We start from the raw sequence: 21,438 nt of genomic DNA, 5'->3' as shown, positions 1-21,438 counted from the left end.
ACAGCAAGACCCCATCCCTACCAAAAAAAATAAAAAGATAATAATGAGCCATTTGGGGTGGCACGAGCCTGTAGTCCCAGCTATTCAGGAGGCTGAGGTGGGAGGATCGCTTGAGCCTAGGAGTTCGAGGTGTAGATTGCACCACTGCACTCCAGCCTGGATAACGGAGTAAGAGCCTGTCTCGGGGAGAAAACAAAAAAAAGCTCCTAAAGCTCTCACAGCTTGGACCAGTCAGAGCTGAGGCCTCTCTGCCCAGTCCAGCACTAGGTTCAGCCTTGGGACACGGCACCCAACCTGCCTCCAAAAGGTTTGTATGAAGCTATCATAAGAGAAGTTGCATGAAGTTCTTAGCAGAGGCTGTCGTAGCACAGGGATTGCTGAAGGCTGAATGAAAAGTTAGACTCAAAAGAGGCAAGCATCAGGGAGCAAGAACTGGAGAACGGTTAAAGGGGACGAGGAGGAGGAGAAATGCACATGGTTCTGAGGTTTCACATCTGAGGAGTGGGCAAGATGAGCCATCATCAACAAACATCCCAGAGTCGCCTTCCTGTGTAAGGGAAGAGGCCACATGTGAGAGGAGCGGATGACCTGAGGGAAGGTGACAGTTTCACACGGAGATCCCAAGGTCCATAAAGATGAACCTATTTTCTTTGCCAACTCTGAAAACTTGTCCCACAGAAGTATACATTTATCAGAGGTCATGTGCAGATAACAGAAATCATGCTGGGTATTTTAACTAGAAGGAAACTTTATACAAGAATTCAGAGCTTATACAATCAGGAGAGAGACTAGAAGAATAGCCTCTGAGATGTGCCTCCAGGATGACCCCCAAGACCCAGACACCAGCACAGAGGGGATGCCACATGAGGGAACCTGTCCTCATACCGAAGTCTCCAAGTCAAGGAAGGACACAGGGGCCACCAGAGGCCCCACCAGAGCCCCATCCTTACATCGCCTCCAAGCGTGGACCACAGGGGCCACCATGGGGGCCCCACAGCGGTGCCAGCTCTGGGCACAGCTCACCTACCAGTCAGGTCAGCAAGCTGATGTCTGGACCACACCATCCCTCTACCCACTTCATTCCGCTCTGTGTTCAAGTCTTACATAAGTGATTCTGACAGGCTAGCGAGTCTTTTTCAGAACCCTCCTTGCCAGAGGATGATTTTCAGCTTTCTAGTGTCTACAGGACAGGAAAAGATACAGACTGCAGATTGGATTGGATGTTAAGTGATTCAATCTACCTTATCTGCCACATCATCTCAGAATAACAGCAGCGTAATTTTAGTGAGGTGAGTAACAAATGTTCTGGGAATGCTTGCCGCAAGTATCTACCTTATCTATCTCCATCATCCATCCATCCACCCACCCACCCACCCATCCAGTCTTTCAATTTAAGCAGCAATGTTCATGTCACCTCAGAGCTGCTAAGCCAGCTTCTCTTACTAACTGCCACAGAGACCCAGCAAGGCTGTAGCATCCTTAGAAAAACCAGTCTTGCCAAAGTAACAAATTGTCTGTTTTTCCTTCTCCTCTGTGAATCAACCAATTAAAACCAGCAATCCCTGAAGGAGAATGAGTAGCTGCCCAGACAGCACAGGGCTGCAATATTGTGGAATTGTTTTATTTTCGATGAAATGAAATGACAAGACATTCAAAATTAAAGCGTAGAGCCTAGTCACGGAAGTCTCTGACGCTGAGATGGATTCACAGGATCTAAGTGCTCTGCTGAGAAAGTCCAAGGAGAAAGCACTCCCAGACACTGACCTGTAAGTTTTTCACAGGAGGTCTAACTTAAAGGGGCAGAACAAGGCAAGTCTTCTGAAACCCTGAAACATGCAGAACACGCCACTGTTGTCCCCACACCCACACGTATGTTCTTACACATCACCAGGGGCCGGCCCATTCCCTTTCACTCCTGCCATGTTTGTACCAACTTGTCTATCTAGTTCTAATCAATGCAAAGAGCCAACCAATCAAACAGAAGAAACACTTCTAAGCTTCATCTGTCACTAAATAAACAGTACATGTTTGTAAGCCTTTACTTCCAACTAACCTTAAAAAATCAATTTAAAACAATTTACTAGTGTTTTAATCTTTCTTATTTGGGGCTAAAAAAAAATCTGACTTCCTTTCTGTGATTCACAGTCTGTCTCAGGGGGTGTTCTTGGCGGATGTTTCCTAGATTGGTGCTGGCTCTTACGCATTCTGTTTTTCAGTACACTCCTGACGTCTGCACCTCATCAGGAAAAACAAACAACCCCGTCCCTGGATATTTCTCTAGACACAATAGAATGGCAGCAAAAGAACAGCCCACTGGCTCTCAGTGTTGTACACCAGGATGCCAGTGAGCATTCATAAGCCAAACCAAAATGATACGCACGAAAGGATGAGCCAAGAGACTCAGAATACCAGGGCAAGAAAAAGGGGGAAAAAATGAATAGCAAATGAAAAATTCTGCTAATTTATATGTCACCTAAATTTTTTCTGATCCCGAGTCGTTGTGATGTTAAGATGTTCCTTAACAAAGTTTTAAATTTGAGGCTTCCTCCAATTCAAGGAACTTACGTAAATCTGTTTTGAAAGATTTACTCTATTTTATTAGGACAAAATAAATGACAAATTGACCTCAACCCAATTTTCCCAATGTTATTATCCTGCTCTAAAAGGCCACCACACCACATAAATTAAAATCTGATCACCTGCCCAGTGCTGACATCAAGGGAATAAATGCTGGGGTGCACGGGACATAATTTCGAAACAGGCAACAGACACCATGCCCTGACCCCTCCTGCCATCTGCTCCACTGAAACCCTGGGGACTTGCCTACAAGATTGTTTCCTTTTCCTTGTAAGCCTGGACTTTAAAGCACTATCATAAAAAACATATAATGTAGTAAGAGGAATGAAATTAAAATGCCAACGATTAGCGAGGTTAACTTCAATCTTCAATCCAACTCGTGTGCATTAGGTACATGCCAGACCACAGGAACTACACAGCCAAGCACATACTACAAGACCAGCAGCATCTATACTGAGGGTGGCGTTCAGATGAGGGCTGATCTCTCGAAAAGGAAACATATCCACCAAAGGACAGCCATTCATTACACACAGTCGGTGAGATGACAAGAAAGTGGTTTTGGTCTCCTTTTTCCCTTCAAAATTTCTTCATTAAACATTTAGTTAGAATTGTTGTATATTTCTTCATTCAATCTTTAGATACTTTTTGAAAAGAAGAGCTCAACCAAAGTAAAAGTAGTTCATTAAAGTAGCACATGGCACCATCACTTATCCGGTTTCATAGTTTTGTGATCTAGGGTAAGTGACCTGACCTCTCCTAAGCCTTGGTTTTGTCTGCTGCTGCTGGTGGTGGTGGTGCCTACCCTGGTGTTTTGTTTTTTTTTTTTAATTTTTTCCGGATCATACGGAATAATGCCTGGACAGAGCTCAACAGAGAGCCTGGTCCATTCTCAACACTCAATGGCTATCATCATTACCAAAATCCCAAATCCCTGATCCCATTCTCAATAGCTCCTTCTTCTTCACTCTTATCTTTCATATGTGACTACAAATCCTCTCCATTTTACACCTAGACCACCCTCAAATCTCTTCATTTCTCTTCACCTCTGTAATCCATGCTACCATAATCTGACGGATGAATGAACGAATGAACAAGCGGCCATTCTTTCAGACTGCCACTCTCTGGCAATGCTGCCAGCAGGTGGATATGCACATTAGGTGAAGACTCACCAGTGATAGCGGCATGTACAGGCAGCAATGATTAAAGACACCTTTCTTTCCAGAAAGAGTGTTTTCCTAACTCCACTCTAGCTAACCTGCCTCTGAGTCGGCATGTTTGACCCTTTGAAATTAAAGGAAAAAACTAAATAAGCAATTCATGCTTTATATATTCAGTAGTCATATAACTTACACTGCACAACACCCTTTCTTCTCTCACAACTTATCATCCCTGCATTTGCTTTTTTTTCCCTCTTTCCTGTTAGGTTTGTATCCCTCAACCTCAGTACCAGAATGTAACCTCCATGAGGCCGGGGCTATGTCTGACTTGTATATGATCACAGTTTCAGTGCCTGGAACAATGTTTAACACATAATAAGAGCTACATTAATATTTTTCAAATTTATCTCCCCACTTCTATTCTTATTGCTCCTCCTTTAAACCCTTCACACCCTGCTGACAGTGATCTTTTAAAAATATTTACCTGGCCAAGACCACTCAAAAAGGAAAAGACTGTCTCTTTAACAAATGGTACTGGAAAAACTGAGTATCCATGTGCAAAAGCATGAAACTGGACCTTTATCTTGTAACATATACAAAAACTAACTAGAAGGAGATGAAAGACTTACAGGTAAGAGCCAAGCTATAAAACTTGTAAGAGAAAACATACGAGCCAATCTTCATGACCTCAGATTAGACAATGGCTTCTTAGATGAGACTCCATAAGCAACAAAAGAAAAAGTAGATAAACCTGGTTTCATCAAAATTTAAAACTTTTGTGCTACAAACAATACCATCAAGTGAAAAGACAGCCCAATAAATAGGAACAAATTTTTGCAAATCGTGTATCTGATAAGATACTGACATTAAGACTATATAAAGAATTGCTACAACTCAGTGATAAAAGACAAGCAATCCAATTTAAAAATGGGCAAAGGATTTGAACAGATATTTCCCAAGGAAGATATTCTGGCTATTTGTAGCCAACAAACACATGAAAAGTTGTTCAACATCTTTAATCATCAGGGAAATTGCAAATCAAAACTATAATGAAATACCACTTTATACCCACTAAGATGGCTATAACTTTAAAAAGATAAGTTTGGGCAAGGATATGGTGGAACTGGGATCCTCATACATTGCTGGTAGGAATGTAAAATGGTGTATCCACTTTGAAAAAGACTCTGGCAGTTCTGTTTTAGAAGGTTAACCATAGAGTGACCATATACCCGAGCAATTCCACTCCTAGGTATATACCCAAGAGAAATGAAAACGCAGGCCCACACAAAAACTTGTAGATGAATGTTTATAGAAGCATAATTCATAGTAGCCAAGAAGCAAAAAACAACCCAACTATCCGCTAAGTGATGAATAAACCACATATGATATATCTATACAATGAAATCTTTTTTGGCAATAAAAAGAATTGAAGTGCTACAATATGAATGACTCTTTGAAGATGTTACAGTAAGTGGGAAAAGCCAGTTGCTAAGAAATGTCCAGAATAGGTAAATCTATAGAGACAGAAAGTAAATAAGTGGTTGCCTTGGGCTGGGGAACTGGAGATATTGGGAATGACTAATGGATACAGGGTTTCTTTTTGGGGGTGATGAAATGTTCTAAAATGGAATGTAACAGTGATAGTTATACTGCTGTATGAATGTGCTAATTTGAATTGTATACTTCAAATGTGTGAATCACATGGTACACTAATTATGTTTCAATAAAGCTGTTGTTTTAAACATACAAATCTGACCACATCATTCCTTTGCTAAAATTTTTCAAAGGTTTCACACTGCACTGAGGAGCAAGTCCAAGTTCCAATGAGACTTGCAGACCTGGGTGATTTGGCCCCAGTTTTCTCCTCCAGCCTCACCTTGTACCACTCCCAACACAACACATACACATAGTAGTTGCTCAATAAACACTAACGCAATGAACTGATTTTACAATAGACTTCAACAGTATTAAATGTCAATGAAGCCAACTTCACCCTTCGTAAGTGGCATGAGAATGGGAAAGCAAATGCCAAGGTATAAAAGTTTCAAATGAAGCATTTATCCAAACTTCCTCATACATTTTTTTTTCTATTTCTAGTGTCCAAGCAGAGATCTTAAGAGCACCCTGCACTCATGCTAACTTAGAGACATAAGGCTCCTTGGTTCCTCCGAGAGACTTTTGCGTTCTCTTACATGGTTGTCAATTTCCTAGAAGTAGATAGCCAAGAACATGGAGATAAAAGTAGCTGAGCAGGTGTCCTGCACTGGAAAAATAACCAAAGGAGGAAAAAGTTGACCCTGACACTCTAAACATTTTCCATAGTTACGATCACCACTGTACTCAGCATAACTTCAGCAACTGTCATGAGAAGGGAGTAGGCTGCCTCCCAGAAAGTGACAGTTTGGGTAGCCTATCACATCATTCATTCATTCGCAAATTTTTATTGAGTGTTCGTTGCGTGTCTCGTGTCATTTCCAGTGCTGAGGATGGAAGAGAAGGCTAAGGAGACACAATCTCTGCTCTAATGAAATGAACATTCCTTTGGGTGGAGACAGATTATCAATAATCAGGCGAAAGTGTAATAGTATGTCAGGCAGTGGTAAATGCTATCAGGCAAAATAAATATATGGAAAGCAACACTAACAGAGCCAGAGTACTCAAGGCACCCTGCCTCAAGCTGAGAAGGTGACATTTGAGCAAAGATATGAATCAGGTGAGTTTGCCATGTGTCACTGGGGCAAAATCCTGTTCCAGTCCTGGGGCAAAGTCTTCTTGGAGAGCCAAAGGAACAGAAAGGAGTCCAATATGGCCAGGACACAGAAAACAAGAGAGAAGCAGCATCACGCTAGGTTTTTCAATTTAATTCTGAGAAAGACAGGAAGTCACCAGAAGGCTGCTGTTGTTTTTTTTCTTTCTTTCTTTCTTTCTTTTAGCGGAAGGATATAACTTCTCTTTTAACACCAAACTCTGGGCTAATCAAAGCTGATCATTAAGGATAGCCACAGAAATCTACATCAGCCTACGGCATTAGAGAAGCTATTAAATTTAAGATTTCAACGCACCTAAGATCAAAGGCATCTACTTGCTGAAATACAAGATACCAAGCATCTGATTCATAATTGTACAGTCTACGTAATTGTTACCGGCCAGCTCTTCTCCCAGGCCGAGTCTCCCAGAGGCAGCGGTTGTGCGGGGCTGTGCTCATCTCGTCCACCGTGGTAGCTGCTAGGTCCCCAGGACCCAGAACAAGGCAAGCTGTCAGGAAACGTGTTTGCGGCACATATGCTCAGTATTCATTCAGCACACACGCAGATGGATTTCAAAGTCATCTCAAGAAACACAAAGTGACCTGCCTCTGAAATAATCCTTAGGAGACTTGTGAACTGGCTGGAATAGCTTCAGAAAAAAGTACCAAGTTATAAACAACAAAAACTTATGAATCACTAACTACTAGATTCAAGACAGACTTCTCTAGAATCCTGACTGAGAATCTCGGTACATGGCAATGAGAGCTTTCTGGTTTTTTCCTGCAGAATGTCTACATGAAAGCTATAGCACCAAAAATAATGCTGATTAGCTGCGGGGTTTTGAAAAGTGGGCTAATATAAATTTGTTCTAAATCAATATCCTTTCATGCACACATAAAAGCAAGTTTGAAGAGCATAATGCATATAAACTGGTGAAAAATTCTAAATCAATAAAACTTGCCTCTTAGCCCTATCGGAAAAAAACAGACGTAGTGGGAATGATGAAATTTGTTACACAGAGTTGTAAAAATGCCTTTCAAGTTGGAAACAGAAGATGCGATTGCTGCTTTCTAAAACTTACAGCAAGACTGAAATGTGGAGTGGACTAACAAAGTTGACAATTTAGTAAAAGAGAAGCATACATCATTTTGGGAAAGGGGAGAAGTCTATACAATGAGCACTATCTACATTTTTAGGGATTAAATTGCTAAACTTCAACTGAGACAAGATAAATCAAGTTAATCTCAGGATAGTTTTAATGGAAGACATGGTATAGTAAACTGAATATAATAGGGTTTTACTTCCATGATGATAATTCTTACTTTTGCTTTTATCAAATGAAATAACTTATCGCTGCTGGAATGGCATAATTTTAAACATGAAGAATTCCCAGGTATATTTTGCAAGGAAATATTCTTAAGGTCATTATCTCTTACTCAAGCAATTCTCCCCACCCATCGTCCCCACCCGACTTTCCGACCCTTTTAACATACACAAATTCAGTTTGCTAGGAAACTCCAGTCGATTAAAAATTCTACAGTAAGAATTTTTATTACACAGCCTGAGCAGTATGGAAATCTAAGCTTAGTATTAGGTTGGCTTTTATTATGTCTTTTGTCTTGTGTTACACACTCGTGGGATCACTGATATCCTTTTTATGTATCATCTAGTCCCTTACGGTTTCAGCAAATCCACAGCATTACCCTGCTATCAGTAGCACGTGGATTCCATACCAAACAGGCTTATTATTCAGCAAGGATGCTCAAAGTCTGGCCCTGCCAGTCTCCTGCCCAGGAGGTTTGAGTTATGGGAGAATCCTTCATCTTCCTCAACATTTCTCCTAGTCCTGAGTGTGCACCTCGAAAGAAGGATTTCCTACAAGGCTCATCTTCCAGGCTCCAGGGTTGCTAGGAGGCAGCAGCACTAACTGACATACGCCACCGCCATACCTGGAAGATGAAGAGCTTCATGGTCCTGTGCAGACTGAGAGACAGGTGGAAGAATTCCTTTCTAATGGGGAACTCTGTGGACACCCCTGACTCATAAGCCAAAAGTCAAAGAACAGTCTAATAAACGCAGCTGGTTGAAGCAAAGTAACTTGATACAGGAGTGAGACTGTATCCTCGACTCGTGGTTTCTCCTTCCTTTTCATCCTATAGCCCTGAACACTATGGTGACTAACCAGAAATGGGCCTTCTGTAAATGCTAGATACAAAATAAATAAAGGGGGATTTTTTTTTTCTAGTTTCAGATAGATTGATACCCTGTAACTGGGAGAATACGGGCTTGGCAGAATCCTATCTGCACCAGAACCGAACACCCAGCAGCTGGTGGCAATTCTAAACATCTCACAATGCTGGAAATGAAATCCTCCTCCAGGACCCCCTCTGACATGGGCTGTCTTACAGCAGTGCTTCACCTCTACCCCTATCTCACCATCCCCAAGTACATTCAGTCAGTCACTAAGAATTACAGATTCTAACTCTTACATGACTATAAATCCGGATCATAGTCCATTCCAGAGAATCTAGAAATTCAGTTCAACTTTTCTTTTTAACACCTACTATGTGCCAGAGACTTGGGACCTTAGTGGAGGTCTACCCTGCCCTAAACTGAAGTATTACAAGGGCCTCTACCTTGCATATGAACTCTAACTTGACCTCCATAGTGTTGCCTTCTCCTAAGGCTCTGTTTGCTTTAAAGAAAAAATTTTTTTTAAATATAGAGATGTGGTCTCACCGTGTTGCCCAGGCTGGTTTAGAATTCCTGGCCTCACACAAGTTTTTCGCCTTAGCCTCCCAAAATTCTGGGATTAGAGAAATGAGCCACCATGCCCAGCCTGTGATCTAGCTCTGTTACTCTGCTCAAAATCCTTTAATTCCACACCATGATCTTCAGAATAAAGTCTTTCAGCATGGACTCCGGAGTTCAAACCCTGGAACCATTCACGAATACCTACAGGACCGGCCGGGCATGGTGGCTCACACCTGTAATCCCAGCACTCTGGGAGGCTGAGGAGGGCCAGTCTCTTGAGGTCAGGAGTTCGTGACCAGCCTTGTCAACATGGTGAAACCCTGTCTATACTAAAAATAAAAAATTAGCCGGGTGTGGTGGCACGACCCTGTAATCCCAGCTACTAGGGAGACTGAGGCAGGAGAATTGCCTGGGAGGCAGAGGTTGCAGTGAGCTGAGTTCGCACCACAGCACTCCAGCCTGGGCAACAGAGTGAGACTCTGACTCAGAAAAAAAAAAAAAAAAATACCTAGATGACCTCAGGAATATATCTTTGTTCATCTATGCCTCAGTTTGCTAACCTAGAAAATAAGAGCAATAACTTTTCTCTTCATTTTCAGGATTCTCGGGAGTAGTAGATGCTAAGTGTTTGCAGAGGGTCTGGACATTGCAACAGCTTGAGTGCTAGCATCGTGATGGCATTAGGATATCCCACCACACACTCATCCCTTGGAGCTTACTAGGCTCTGTCATCTTCCAACATTCAGCTTCATGGCACCTCATGCTGTGACTGTGTTACTATTTGTCATAACCAGACGGGCCTTCCCACCAGATTGAGTCCTCTAGGCAGGCAAAGGCTGTGCCATTTGTGTTCACCCAACAACCTTAAACAATAGGCACTTCCTCAGTTGGGCCACAGTGAACAGCCTGGCCAGTCCTGGGAGTTGGCCTGACAAGCAGTGTGGTTACCTGTTCAACCACACTAATAAAAGCCTGTTTCGAAAAAAGATTAGGATCAAATACAAAATCGATCTTACGGAGACCTATAAGATATTTAAAAGTCCTCTCCTAAGCAGAATGCTGGGTACCAGAGGCTGGGAACAGTGGTGAGGAGGGGAGATCCAGAGGGGCTGCCTAATGGGTACCAACATACAGTAAGATAAAAGAAATAAGATCTCAAGATCAGTAGCACAACAGGGTAACTAGAGTTAACAATAATTTATTGTATATTTCAAAATAATTAAAACGGTGGAGTTGGAATGTTCCTAACACAAAAAATATGATAAATGCTTGAGATGATAACACCCCAATTACCCTCATCTAATCATTACACATTGTAAGCCTGTATCAAAACATCTCATTTATCCCATAAATATGTACAACTAGTACGTATCCATAATTTAAAATAAAAAATTTTAAAAAATAATAAGTCTCCTTCTCCTGCAACATTATCTAAACACAAGTGACACTAAACCAAAGAAAACTTCAGCTTGAGATATTTTGAAGCAGAAATGTACAAATGCAAGACACCCAGTGATGAATTACACTCAAGACTCTTGGCAGCAGATTTCAAATAAAGGAAACACAAATATGACCACAGAAAGACTCTACTTTGTTTCTTTAACCTCTCTAATTATAAATATTTCAAAACTTCATGAAATGTTGGTATCAGCCCTTAATTGCATTCATTATTCATTATTTTTAAGTATTATAACTAGGTTTATATTGGCATAGGCTAATACTACAGTTACAGGTATACAGGATCATCAATTCAGATCTAAGTGTCGTCATTAAATTAATATCATTCAACATTTACTTTTTTCCCTTAAAAAAAGACTCAATCTCCTTCTATACTATTGTTAAAACTTGTTCCCATATTTGATCGTTCAAAATTCATTTCTCATCAGGGTTTGAAAACATTGAGCTTAAATGTATATTCACGTGTTCATGTATCTACATAGAAACATAGATTCCCTACTATTGTTATTCTGTTTCAAAAAAAAAACAGTATCTATTCATCATAATTTTTAAAAGAGAAATTAAGAACTTAAGGTTCAATTATGTGTAAAGTGGAAAGATAATTGTGATAACACGGGACTCCTCATTTCTCAAGCTCTAATATCTTCAAACAACACCCATCCATTAAAACAAACAAGAGTAAGGAAAAATGCACAAATGATTGACAGGCAGTTTTAACTTCACACTTGTATATTTGTGAAAGGATTATCTTCAACTTGGTGTATTTACTTTGGTCTTTAATGATTGGTGTGGCCAAGTGGTGAAAGGACGCCACTTACTTGCTTAGTAAGAGAAAAAAATGCATGTTCTGTTTTGCTCAGATGACCCAGGTGCCAAGAACTTGATGGGATGGTTGGGGAGGGGGTGTCTGTCTGTCTCTGTCTGTCTGCCTCTCTCACTTACAGGCCTGTCAGAAACTAAACCACTGGCGACAATTCAGCCCTGGGACTCTCACAGAGCTCAGTTAACTGGCTAACAAGAAACAACAGAAACCAAATCATTCAACAGACCCTCTCAGACTCTGCTGACCCAGCAGATGACAATGGCCATAAGGCGCCGACATCACCAATCATAAAACTCAAACCAAGCACAGGCTCCCAAAGTTTGGCAACTTTAGTTAGCTCTGTCAGTCTGACCTAGCTCCTGCTGACAAAATCTACTTGTGACCCTCAGTAAGACTAAATACTAAAAAAGTATAAACAATCCTCTTTGTCATTTGTTTCCTCTCTAAAGTTAAACGAGTAAGAAACAACAGGAGAGGCTTAAAACAGAGAAACTGCAGTCTAGATGTGGCGTAGAAGTAGATGCGGCTACACCTTGCTGACTGTAATCTTGGTGCTTCCTATTCAAACTGGAGGACAGTAAAGCTGCCGGTATGGAGGATTTCTGTGGTTTTTAAAGTCATAGGCAGAATACTGGCTGTCAAAATCAGGCAAGGGAAAGCACTGATAATTCAGGGGGTGACAGATGAGGGAAAGTGTCAGATGTATAGACAGGAAAACGGATAACATAATTTTCTTTGGGACCAATTAACGTAAGAGCTGTTTTGCATACTTTCAATCAGAAAGGTGTCAGTGTTGTCAGAAGTGAAATTTTTTCCTAATGAAAGCTAACATGACACGTTCTTGTACTAATGAAACACATTCTGAACGATTTCACAGGAAAGAGGAGAAAAAGCACTTTAAGTGCAAATACCATCATAAGGCAAGACTTGGGGCCATACATATTCATGACATATTCTGCATGTTTAATTAAGCTCTTTTCTTGACTTTTTTTTTTCCCGGTTTTTCTAGTAGGAAAGATGCCAAATATTATGAGCTTCTACTTCAGAATTTTAGGCCACAGTGTGACCTTGTATCACCCTGTTTCATTTGGGAAGCAGTGTTGTCAAAAATGACATGCACTGATGAAGTAATCGTTCATGAAAAAGGGGAAAGGAAAAAACAACACAGGAAGAGTCCTGAAAAGTCACGTGTCTGTGAGCTCTTCTGGTGTCTCACAAGGGTCCTCATGTGTTGAAAGCTGCAGTGCGGATGGATGGGAGATCACACAGACCCTATTACCATAATTCTTAGACTACTGCCAAAAGAGGAAAGGGCTTCCTGACGTCCACTGTTCAGTTTGCATCTGAGCCTCTGCAAACAAACATTAGTGTGTGGAAGGGAACTTGTGCCATGTAAATCAGGTTTCAGAACCATCAGGAAAAGCAGGCTTACTACATAAGCAAAATGATATGGTAACAATTTTATAAGCCAAAAAAAAATCTCCGAAGAGACGTGTTCCCAATTACATAGCATATTATTATAGATCAACCCTCATTATTAAATACCCCTTGGCAAGTATTCCCAACATGTTATCCGTGTCTGTTCACTCAGCTCAGAGCTGACATACAGAAGAGCTTCCCATACTTTCAATCTTATGCTGAATATCTGTCCACATTTTTATCACATGTACTATATTGCTCCCTGCCAAATTGTTTTATTAGTCCAGGACATAAGAAACAAAGTTGACAGGCTAATTATTTTTAATTTCTGAAACAGTAACACCCAGATAGTGATCCTATATAACTTTTAGTTAGAGGGGAATCAAAACATCAGAAATCCTTAATAGTTAGAAGTTGATCTTATAGAATAATTCATATACATTATTTGCTGCAATAGGTATTTAAGATGAGAATTGTCCTCCGTTTCTAAAGGTGTTATCATCAAAATTAGCTTTAATTTCAAAAGGTTTGTTTTTTTTCCTAAGTTGTAAATAATTATTTAGAAACGGTTTCCTTTTCCTACTTTAGATTAATACTCAAGTGTCTACATATTCTGGCCTCTACAATGATTCAAGTGAGCTATTTTTAATATACTACAAAATCTGCGTCAGTCTAGTTTTATTCCAGAGAAACTATGGTAAGATCTGTGGGTGGAAAAACAGTGTTTAAACTTTGGGCTTTGAGAAATTGTTTTTTTTTTTTTTTTCTTCAAGATGGTGCTGAAGAACTATTACATCTGATCACGTTCATCCTTAACAAAATAACAATGAAGCCATTTAGAACCAAATAAAATTGCTGTAATCCTTCAAATAATAACATTCATTTTAGAGCTAAATTTTAAAAAACCTATCTAAAAGTGAATTCTACCTTAATTGCATGCAATCAACAAATGGGCAAATACATGCTAAGCCACAATCAAACAACCCAAGGATAGACTTACAGCCTCGACAAGTTAATAATGCTCTCTGGAATAGGGTGTCAAAGGAGGAAGGTGGCTTATAACTAAACGTTCGGGATGCTGAGAAATCACATCACGAATGAAACTAAAGAAAAGTTTTATTTGTGCAAGCGTATAACTGGATCCCTACCAATATGGAGGCCAACTAAAACACAATTGGTGGTACAATTCTAATTACTGCATCTGAACGCTATTTTGACATAATTCTGTGTGTAGTTCACAGGCTGAAAGACACCACACACAAAATGCATAATGTTCTGATTTCCTATTATCCATCATGCCTCATTCAGGTAAAACAGTGAAGCTGGGGAAGAAACCAAATCAGAAGAGCCAGTTCTTTTCTACATTAAGTAGTATAAAGTTAAGACAGATGTCCACCAGGTTTTTTAACGCAGGCTGAGTGATAAGCATAGGATAGTCTGGAAGACTGACCCGACGTTGGGAATGATACACTGCCAGTATGTTAAAATGCTGGACAGGATATATATACATATATACATATATATACTTTCACAAAATAACCTCTAAACTGCTCCCCTTTCTTAGTGAGGCTAACATACCCCAAACTGGGGCTTGGAATCTATACTATGCTTACTGAACAGAGGAGAATACGTTTGTCCCAGCAGGGACTAAGCTACTAGTCATCTCTCTCTGACTCTAAGCCAATTCATCTTACTTTCCGAGTCTAAGGCTACAAGTCCTTTTGCAAATTTCTATGTTGCTTATACTTGAATCCATTATTATTTTATGGAAATCATCAAGTGTCTTTGCAACTATTCATGTAAAAAACATTGTTAACCTGACTATCCATCAATTAAGAATAAATTAATTGCTGTGTTTTCATATAACAGAATGCCATTATGCTTTTAAAAAACACATTTATATTCAAATTTGACATAGAAACTGTGTATAACCTTTGACTTTGCATATTGTAAAAGGTGTAACCCTTCGTCCATTGAAAAGTGTTTTCACAGAAGGAGATCAAGAGTTCACAACCAATTGTCAACAGTGCTAATCTCTAGTTGGGGGATTATGAATGCCATTTTCTTTCTTCTTGTTTATCTGTATTCTCTAACTTTTTACCAAAAAATATAAATCACTCTTACAGTTAGAAAAATAAACCCAAGAAGTCTTTTTAAACACTGAGTGCATGCACTCTGCCTTTTTCTCTCTCCTGTTTTTATATCTATGATATCACAGAAGGCTTATACATGTTTATCTTTGAATCTATCCTGAAAGACAGAAGTCTAAACATATCAGAGAAAATAAATGATGCCTTTGGAAACCCTTAATTTGCACATCCCATGGAAATCCCTGCCGTGGTGTTTTCCTTTCACTCCATCTCCTGCCCAGAGACGTGAAGCCATAAATCACATCTGCTAACTAGGCGGTGCCCAGAGGCCCCCGTGTCACCTGTATTTGCTGGGGAGTCTGATAGGGCCATCACTAACGTCCTCACAGGGGGGACACTGATGATTCTTTCATGACTCTCTTCCTGACGAGACAGTCACTTTTAAGATTTCTGAGTGTTCTCAAGAGTCAAAGTCCTCTCCCCCTGGTAGTCTGTGCTAGAGAAATTATCTCCATTTGGACAAAAATAAAGACCTTCAAAGGAAAAGGGAAAATGAGAAAGGGGGAAGAACAGAGAACTCTTTCTTGAACATACTAAAAATGGTTTACACATTTTCCACATAATTTTTACCCCTTTGGAGAATGACAAATCCTACAAGACTTTATACTGATTTCTTAAGTCTAAACATATTAGACAGTTGAAAAATAAGTTAAAAGCAAAACTTTTGTGCAAAATTGTATTATCAGTAATAAACATGTGTGACAATGAATTAGCTGACACAGCCAAATGTGTGACTTAAGAGCATAGGCCCTGATATTATTCAGATAGAACATAAAATGCTGTCTCTTCCATTCCTAGCTGAGGCCACAGACAAGATGATATAATTTTTGTGAGGCCTTTATTTCCTTATTTATAAAACTAAATACGATCCTGAAAAGGATAAACAAATTAAGAGACTTTAATTTCTGACTTCAATGTAATAATGTGCTTATATGGTTCAATCTCTCTGAAGGTCCCGTACATATAAAACCATGCTTGCTAACGCTGCCAAAAGGCCCTGACACTGTGGTTCGTGCCTGTAATCTCAGCACTTTGGGAGGAGGATGCAGGAGAATCACTTAAGCCCAGGAGTTTGAGAGCAGCCTGGGCAGCACAGCAAGCCCCTAGCTCTACAAAAACTGTTTTAAAATTAACCAGGCATAGTGGCACGCCAGTCCCACCTATTTGAGAGAACGATGCAGGAGGATCGCTTGAACCCAGAAGGTCAAGGCTACAGTGAGCTGTGTTTGTGTTCATGGCACTGCACTCCAGACTGGGCAAGACAGCAAGACTGTCTCAAAAAAAGAAAAAAAAAAAGTCCTAGATGCGGTTGGATGTACAGATCTGGAGCTGAAGTGAGGAGCCACGCCGGACAAGCAGATGGTGGGAGTCGCCTTCTCAACCCTGACTGCTCATTAGAATCAGTAGATAACGAAGGAAAAGAGAGGTGCCGTCGGGAGTTCGTAGAATTTCTAGAGTTTTGATCTTATTGCTCTGAGGAAGGGCCTGGGAATCAGACTCCTTGTTTTTCTTTCCACAAACGTTTCATTTAAAATAACAAAACTTCTGCTCAAAGGATTCGTTTTTTGGTCATCAACATACATTTCATTCAAATGAGTGAACTTTCATTCAAACATTTCAGTTTTCTAATTCAACAAACATTTCATTTAAATGGATGAATTCTTTTATCCATTTATTTATATTTTACTGAGGTAAAAATCGCATAAGATAAAATTGACCATTTTCAATGTAGTGGAATTTAGTATGGTCACAACATTGTGCAGTTATCCCCTGTAGCCTGTTCCAAAACACTTCATCATCCTCAAGAGGAAATGCCATACGCACCGGGCAGTCCCTCGCCATTCTTCCTCCTCCCAGCCCCTGGCAACCACCAGCCGGCTTCCTGGCTCTGCGGATTTGCCTATTCTGACTGTATCACAGGAATGGCATCATGTCATATGTGGTCTTTTGTGACTGGCTTCTTTCACTCAGCCTGTTTTCAAGGTACATCCACATTGTAGCACATGTCACTACTTCATTTTTTATGACTCAATCATATTCCACTGCATGGATTCCCACGTGGGTTGTTTCCAGTTTGGGGCTACTGTGGGCAGTGCTGCTATGAACATTATGAACATGCACATACAAGTCTTGTCTGAGTGCCTGTTTTTAATTCTTTTGGGTGTATACCTACCTAAGAGTGGAATTTCTGGGTCATATGGTATTTTCCAGATTTAGCTTTTTGAGGAAAATATGTTTTTAAAAAGTTCTCAGCCGGGTGCAGTGTGGCTCATGCCTGTAATCCCAGCACTTCATGAGACCGAGGTGGGCAGATCACGAGGTCAAGAGATCGAGACCATCCTGGCCAACATGGTGAAACCCCATCTCTACTAAAAATACAAAAATTAGTTGGGCTCAGTGGGGCGCACCTGTAGTCCCAGTTATTCGGGAAGCCAAGGCAGGAGAATTGCTTGAACCTGGAAGGCAGAGGTTGCACTGAGAGCTGAGATCGTGCCACTGCACTCCAGCCTGGCGACAGAGCAATTCTCTGTCTCAAAAACAAACAAACAAAAGTTCTCCAGATGATTCCATGTGAAGCTGGTGTGAGAAGTCACTAACGTATAAGATGAACGAGGCCATCCTACACATTAGATGGAAGGCACATGGGGAGATGCAGAGTGGGAACATGATAGGACCGAGGTAAAACCTTGGGAAAACAACATTTCACAGGCAGCCAGAAAGCCCATAAAGGAGACAGATAACTAAGGAGAAGAGAAAGGTGCCACAGAAGAAAAAGAGAACCCCTCAAGGGAAGAACCCTCAACACCAGTGAGATGCAAAGGAATACAGGCAAATACAACAACATAGTCTCTTATTCACTACTTGCACTTATACGCCAAAGACCATGTCTCCTCTCTTTATTCATCCATGACACTAGGAATTTGCAATGTAAATGTCACAATACTTGCAAGCCCACAATAGAAACCTTGGACAGGACCAGTTTGCACTTCAACAAATTACATGGCAACATCCCTGCCAGACACAAAGCAAATTGTACTGGAGCACTGACTATATATGACCTCTCTAGGATTTTAACCATATGGAAAATATTTGGGTACAGAAATGCATAATTAGGAAATTGTTTGATTCTAATTTCAGCAACATATTTAACAAATTCTTGCATTCCCCTCTTTTTGCCACCTAAAATACTGTTTTAGTTTAAAGGTATTTATTTCTATACAACTTCACCAATCTCTGAATCAATATTGATAAGAACATGCTTCGTGACTTCATAGGCCAGTTATTTTCTGGAAAAAAATTACTTTTTTCATTATTAGAGAAACAGGTACTCTCACAACGATTATACTTTGAAGATGAAAAGTGAAAATTAAGGTCAAATTTACGTTTGAAGCCACATATTGAATTTAGCTTAAGTTTAAATTTTCAATGAATAGTAAGTACATCTGAAGTGTACAAGTACTTTTTTATTTTTAAGTACATGTTGATTTCTTTAAAACCTTAAGTATGAGATCAGCCAGGAAATGTCTCCAAGAGCAAGAAAATGATGCACTATCCTAAATTCCCTTTTTCAATTAATGCTTCCATTTTGTAGACTGTAACAGGATTTAATTTGAAATTTCCTCTTTCTGTGCCAATTCCAGTTTGAACTCCCCTGAGAAGTCTTCAAGCATACAGTCTATGAGACACACAAAGCAGTCACAGCGAGAAGGGGAAAAAGGTATGGGGGGTGTGTGTGCACGCACGTGTGTGTGTGCGTATGTGTGTGTGTGTGTGTATTTTAGTATCAAGCACCTGGCAAGAAAAGAGCATGTTCCTGTAAACCCTTGCAGGCATTCCTGGCTCTCCCCTGAGAACCCAACGGACTCATTTTGATTTCCCTCTTAAAAACTTACAAGGTTTTAGCGTGTTTGCATTGGGTTACAGTTTACCAGACTTTTCCACATTGTTACTTGTTTTTGTCCACCAGCAAGTCAGGGGGACGACCCCTTGATCAACAGGGCAGTGACAGCAGAAGCGGCTGACTCACCGTGACTCACGGCTCTGAGGTAGAGCAGTAACAATCTCCAGTGTGGAGACATTCATATGATTAGGTACCCACCTACTCAGCAGCTTTACAATGAAGAAACAAAGGGAAATTTATGAATAAAATATTCCCCACCATTCTTTCCATCCTTCTTTCCATTTGCATAGCCCTAATCTAAACTGCTCAAATATAATCCAGGAAAGCAAGCACAGGATCAGTACTCTAAAAAGAAAGCTCATGAGCTATGACACCAAAAGCACAAAGGAAAAAGATAGAGAAATAGGACTTTGTCAAAATAATTTTGCTGCAAGTAATACCGTCAGGAAAGTGAAAAGGTAACCGAACAGGGCAAAAACTGCAAATCACCCATGTGATGAGAAACTTGTATCCAGAGTAGCTAAAGAACCCTGAAACCTCAATAATAAAAAGATAATCCAACTTAAAAATGGGCAAAGGATTTGAATAGACATTTCTCCAAAGAAGATATACAAAATGGCCAATAAACACATGAAAAAATTATCAACATCATTAATCAACAGAAAAATTCAAACCCAAACTCCAATGCAATACGACTTCACATCCACGAGGCTAACTAATCAAAAAGACAGCTAGTGACAAGTGTTAGCATGGATATGGAGGAACCAGAACAATTGCCTATAGACAGTGGGAACAGAAAGAGTGCAGCCACTTTGGAAAACCACCTCACAGTTCCTCAAAAGGTTAAACATGGAGTTACTGCATGACTCAGCAACTCCACTCCTAGGTACATACCCAGAGGAATCGAAAACCCATGTCCAGACAGAAGTTTGCACATCAATCTTCACAGTAGCATTACACATAACAGTCAAAAAGTGTGAAAAACTCAAATTCTCATACAATGAGAAATGGATAAACATGTGGTACATCTAAACAATGGAATATTACTCAGTCATGGAAAGAACGAAGTACTGACACATGCAACAACAGGGATGGAGAGAAGTCAGAAAAAGAACATCTCTTTTATGGCTCCATTCATGTGAAAATGTCCCAGACAGGCTAATTCGAGAGCCAAGTGAAGTAGATGATTGGTTGTTTGGGGTGGGGGTGAAGGAGTGGAGGAAGATGGGATTAACTGATAATGGATACAGGAGTTTCCTTATGGGGTGATGAAAATATTCTAAAATTGGTTGTGATGATGGTTATATAACTTTGTGAATATACTCAAAGCCAATGAATTGCTTTCAACAGGTGAACTGTAAGGTATGTGAATTGTATCACAATCAGGCTGTTTGAAGAAAAGAGAAGGAGGCCATCCTAAAACCCAGAAGCAGTGTACTTCACTTTCAGGTGCTCTGGCCATTGCTCCCTGCACCAGGTCCCTCACAGCTGCACCAGGCTTCCTGACTTAAAGGTACAACAGACTCATCATTCACTGTTTCAAACACATTTGAATTTGTCCTCATCCCTATGGTCCCTGAATATCCTGTGACCACAGGCATAAAAGTGACGTGCCTTTCCACTACCGATGCTCCACTAGCCAGCCCCTCCAGCTCTCTGTGACCTTTCATGACCACTCATCTTTCTAGGGGTTTATTGTCCTTATAATTCTGTCTTTCATTTTTTTTTTTTTTTTTTTTTTTTTTTTGAGACGGAGTCTCGCTCTGTCGCCCAGGCTGGAGTGCAGTGGCACGATCTCGGCTCACCGCAAGCTCCGCCTCCCGGGTTCACGCCATTCTCCTGCCTCAGCCTCCCGGGTAGCTGGGACTACAGGCGCCGCCACCACGCCCGGCTATTTTTTTTTTGTATTTTTTAGTGGAGACGGGGTTTCACCATGTTCGCCAGGATGGTCTCGATCTCCTGACCTCGTGATCCGCCCACCTCGGCCTCCCAAAGTGCTGGGATTACAGGCGTGAGCCACCGCGCCCGGCCAACTTTCATATTTCTATCAGAACTAGACCTCCACGTAGTCAGCAGTCAATGGAATGTAACAATACCCCACCACTGCCAATGGAAAAAAAAAAAACTTCCCAGACTCCATGAAGAACTTACAAAGATTTCTGGTTAGATCTTACCACAAAAATTGCTATCACATGAACCCGACCAAAGTCCCTCCTTAACTGAAAAGAAATACCCCAATAAACGTCAGAAAAGAAGCATCAAAGTCCCATAAGTCTTGGAAGTTGGCTCAGACATGTGCAGTAAGTTGGACCCCAGTAATTTCTCAGAGGGGCTTGAGCCAGTGTTTTTCCAATTTATCCCCCATGGTGAATGTGACTGGAAGCCCTGGTCCTTACTCTTTTTATCTTCTCAGAAGACAATAAACAAAACCGAAATGTAAAAGCCACTAACT

At 40.5% G+C, this 21,438-nt stretch overlaps 1 protein-coding gene across 3 annotated transcripts in view; it reads right to left on the bottom strand.

Annotated features, from left to right (window-relative positions):
* The window catches only part of ATP8A2 (ATPase phospholipid transporting 8A2), a 636,199-nt gene that overhangs the window by 299,891 nt on the left and 314,870 nt on the right, over positions 1–21,438 (bottom strand). The window lies entirely within an intron of this gene.

This window comes from Chlorocebus sabaeus, chromosome 3 (assembly GCF_047675955.1).
Source record: "Chlorocebus sabaeus isolate Y175 chromosome 3, mChlSab1.0.hap1, whole genome shotgun sequence".
NCBI classification, from domain to species: Eukaryota; Metazoa; Chordata; class Mammalia; order Primates; family Cercopithecidae; genus Chlorocebus; species Chlorocebus sabaeus.
The sequence above is the reverse complement of the archived record's forward strand: the minus strand, read 5'-3'. Positions and strand labels throughout refer to the sequence as shown.